We start from the raw sequence: 4,709 nt of genomic DNA, 5'->3' as shown, positions 1-4,709 counted from the left end.
ATAGACAGGTAGATAAGAGAAATATGACAAATGCAGATTTGTCTCTCTTTAGGAAGAGACCAGAACAAATGACACAGAAAAATATAAAATGATATAACCGAAGAAAACTTTAGTTAGATAAATAAAGGGCTGATCAGAATGTACACGATATCACAGGAGAACATGAAATAGAATAAGTGAGCAACACCAATGTACAACCTTGTGAAAAATCTGAATTTCAAGAGTAACGATAGGGAATTCCCTGGTGGTCCAGTGGTTAGGACTCAGCACTTTCACTGCTGTGGACCCAGGTTCAATCCCTGGTGAGGGAACTAAGATCCTGCAAGCCGCATGGCACAGCCAAAAATGAAAAAAAAAAAAAAAAAAAAAGAGTAAGGATAGAATTCTATTGGCTTCTAGGAGAAAGTGCAAATTTTAAGATATAAAGGAGAAAAAAAGGGTTATCTTAGAATTTTCCACAACTATAGTGAACGCCAGAAGACTAATGTCTACCAAGTGGTAAAGGTAGGAATAAAAGGTGGTCTTCAAGAATTTTAAGCCAGTCCTAACAAACCCCAAACAAATACCTCTTTATTTCAATCGGAAGAAAAGATTTAAGCCAAGTTATATTGTCTTAAAATTCAGATATAAAGGTTTTAGAAATATTGACAAGCATGCACAAACTCACAGATTGTACCACCTTAGGAGTCTTTCAGGGAAAATAAACACAGTTTATTTCCCCAATTAAACATCCTAATTTATTTTGTATTTTAACAAATTACAACAAAAAGATGAACTAAAATAAGTAATGCAGGAATGGTGACTTCATGGTTAGATGGTAAATATTATAGTTATTATCAATAAATATAAGACTAAGACTGACCAACTGAAATTTTTTTCACTGAACAAAACATAAATATTGTAAAGCTGGACAATAGTAAGATAACAGAAATATGTTGAGAGGTAGGGAGGGAGAAGTATATGGTGTTAATTTCTTCCTTCTTCATATCAAGGAGTTAATAGTCTAAAATTAAAATGTAATTTAAAGATGACTCCAATTCAAAGTGTGCTATAATCTCTTTTCTTAATTTAGAGGGATCTTTTAGGAAGGAGATCATATCCCATGTAGTGAAGAAAATGGATCTGAAGTAAGTCTTCCAATTTTACTTTGGCTTCTTTCTTCTTCCATTCAATTAAAATATAAGAGAGTTTAGTACTTTTAAATATTAAAAATAATGTGCATAACATGTTCCTGTTATCTTTCTTTCACTTTGTCATCTGTCTGTCCTTTTATCTATCTTTGAACATAGAATAATGGCTGGAATGACGTTTACCAAATATCGATTACCATTGTTTCTGAGTGGTGGAATTTTAGATAATTTTTTTACGGGCCCTTTTGGACTTTTTTGTATTGCTGATGTATTTTCACAATGGTCATGTATTATATTTATTAAACAAATGAAGTCAATATTCTAAACAAAGTGAAGCAATCACAATGGAGGAAAAAGGCAAACCTAATTTTTTTTTTCATCCCCAGTCTAAAATGAGAGGTGCCCATCTGAGCTGCCCATTCTCTGGACTCAAATTCTAATAACGGCTGTAAACTGATCTTTCCTGTTCCTATTTTTCTCCCAAGAATATCTGAAGTGCTTCAGAACTCAGGTTAAGTCTAAAAGAAATGGAGCCATACAATGGGATCGAGGACAAGGTCATAAGCATTGAAGTTGGTTATAAAGGACATATTTATTTAACTATGATTAGATGATATTATAGACCCCAATGCTTCTTTCCTTGAGAATTGTCAGACACAGAGGCAGGTATGACTAAGGTAATCTGTTATGACTCATTTGGATACTGACTGGTGTCATCTGTTGATTCACTTCCCATAATATCTCATAATAATAATGTGTAGTTAAGGTTTAGTATATATAATGCTCTTTATTTGCACTCTGCTAAATACTTTCACATATGTAATCTCATTAACAATCTGTGGGAGAGGCAGTATCATAACCATTTTACAGACTAGGAAACAGAGGTTCAAATGACTCCGACAGAAGTCTAACTTTCAAGTCAGAAATCTGAACTAAGATCTTAATTTGTAGATGAATGTGTGGGAAGCAGCAGGTTAGTAACTGAACTTTAGAATTTATTTCCTAAGCCAGTGGTTTATCACTTTATGAAGCCCCAATATACCTAAGGACATGTGATAGCCCCTCTCTCCATCCATGTCATTTGGGTGGGACTTACTTCATTCTACTAATCCAAAATGGTGCAGGTGACCTGGACAAGGGCTCACAGTGCATTCCATTGCTCTGGGCACCATGATTAGTTCAGGGATAGGTACTCCAGGTGGTCCATGGGAGTGAACACTGGGGCTTTTACTGGTGTGGCCAGTAAAAAGGAATTCAATTTTCTGTGAGCATAATAGCAGCAAGGATGATGCAAGCCTGTACCTACTAAGGACCACCACATGGATTCCCAAGAATAAAGCCAACACAGAGGAAAAGAGAGCCAAGAGGTGGGGCTAGACTAGATTCCCTTTGCATTGTGGAAGCTCCTGGATCCAGCCGTTCCTGAATCTATCCACCATGGACTTTGGAGACACACAAGACAAGTCCACTTTTTGCTTTATTGAGTTGGGTTTTGGTCACTTGAGACTGAGTGGCCCTTATGTATTTGGAAGCCTCAGACAAAGCAGAGGAGCAGTGGTAACTAGCTCTCCTGACTCCCAGTGTGGACTCCTTCCACCGGACTCTCTAAGATACCCTGCAGTAAATCGCACAACATTTCAGTCCCCTCAGGATGTGACTTTGTTTGTGGAAGAGGATGCCTTAACTCACTTACTTGGAACCTTGTGTCTCAGGAAAGGCTTTCCCATGAACACTGAACTGCAATAGATGAATAAATTGCAACGAAAATGTTGCCACTTGGAAAGTTTTGTTTTAAATGATCTAAATTAAAGGAACAGTCTTTCCCTTTTAATGTGCATATAAAATCACTGCACTTTCCTGGTTAACAATATAAGTCCCATTCTCATTATCAGAATCATAAAAATGAGCAAGGTGACAGTTTCTTTTTAAAATGCAAAGTGTTTTATGTCAGAAGTGATGAGAAATTAGATGGCGACTCTCCATCTATGCAGGTATAAAAGGGTGAGTTTTCTTTCTGTCGGTATTTTCCACAATCATGATCCAATTTTTTTGCCTTAAAAAACATGGTTCTATATACCATTGCTGAAGGAAACAGGAAAATACACACAAACCCCTGCATTTTTATGGAGACAAAGAGAAGGCAGTGAGCTGTTCAAAAGGAAAGTTATAAATGTAATGATAAGAAGGCCACGTGATGCGCATTAATTCAAAAGGGGCCCGTTATTGGATTGTGATCTGATTGTGTTTACAAATATATAGCCAGAAGGCTTTTAATTTTGGGACAATTTCATTGTTCATAGATAGATATCCAGCTACAGATATGAAATCTATGAAATTATGTGCTTATGTGTTTTAAATGAGATACAACTCCTCTCTTTTAATGCAATAATATTCCTATTTTATGATCTTCGGTTGCCCAAAGTTGGGGCAATTTTATAACAATCTTATTTGAAATACCATAATAGATGAAAGATGTAAATAATGTGATGTTTAGAGACCTGGTTGAATTTTGAATTCTCTGGAATTTCGGCACCGCTGGCGCTAACAAGGACAGACTTTATTAAATTGCACAGATTGGATTCTTCTTGCCTTTCCAGCCACTTCTTGCCTCCTTGCTGTTTATTTTTCTTTTAAGCCCTAGTTCAATAAATAAACCTAACTAACAATTAAAAAGTCCCCGAATGATGCTAGATTGAAAAATTCAAAAATAGTCTGGCTGGCACTGCACTTGCAGTGGAGTTTGATTAAATTCTCTAATTGCATTCGAACGGGTGGGGACGATCACAATGTGTTGGTGCTTTTAGCACGAGCTGTGGATGAAAAACTTCAATTACCACTAAAAATGGAAAATGTTCATAATAGATAAATGCTCTTCCTATTTGAGAGCTGCCTTTTAAATATTACGTAACTGATTTGGATGAGATACTATTTATTCTATTCCTATTGTACTCTGCCAATTGATTTATACCCTTGCCCCAAACCTAGAAATCTTTCTCCTCTGGTGGAGACCCATTGCCAGTAGCTGGCTTGGCCAAAAGAGCTCTTTTCCTAGCCAGAGACTGGATGTCCTGTGGTAGGGATGATGGAGTCTGAAAATTTCTTGGAGAGGAGGAACAAAGACTGGGGAAGATGTTAGCGGTACATTTGGAGCAACTACTGTTGATTTGGACTCTGCTGTGGAAGGTGGGTGAGTTAGGGACAGGGCAGAGGATAAGACAGGTCCTCAGAGAGCTGCCCATTTCCAAATGCTGCCTTGAACCAAATGTGCCTCCATCTTCTGGGAAAATGGACGCTCATCACACAGCTCGGTTCAAACATCACCTCCTCCAGGAAGTCTTCCCTCCCTGCCTCCTCTGAGCTCCTGGGATGCTGTGTATCCTCTATGGTGGCATGGTCTGCATTTGATGGGGTCATTGTTCAGACCACCTCTTCTTGCCCCACCGCACCCTCGGAGCTCCCTGGGTTCAAAGCCCATAGCTGGGTTTTCTGTGTCTAGCCAGGTGGTTCCCTGGAGCTGGTCATCACCTGCTTCTGTATGTCCTCCTCACTGGAAGGCAGGAGCTTTCGAATCACACAAAC

At 38.2% G+C, this 4,709-nt stretch overlaps 1 non-coding gene across 1 annotated transcript; it reads left to right on the top strand.

The window, feature by feature from the left end:
• The first annotated feature begins 238 nt into the window (after window positions 1–238).
• Window positions 239–311, top strand: TRNAE-UUC. Its single transcript has one exon. It is a non-coding gene; the product is annotated as a tRNA-Glu (tRNA).
• Window positions 312–4,709: the final 4,398 nt, after the last annotated feature.

The sequence above is a fragment of the Balaenoptera musculus genome, chromosome 2 (assembly GCF_009873245.2).
Source record: "Balaenoptera musculus isolate JJ_BM4_2016_0621 chromosome 2, mBalMus1.pri.v3, whole genome shotgun sequence".
NCBI lineage: Eukaryota > Metazoa > Chordata > Mammalia > Artiodactyla > Balaenopteridae > Balaenoptera > Balaenoptera musculus.
This window is presented reverse-complemented; position numbering and strand designations above follow the sequence as displayed.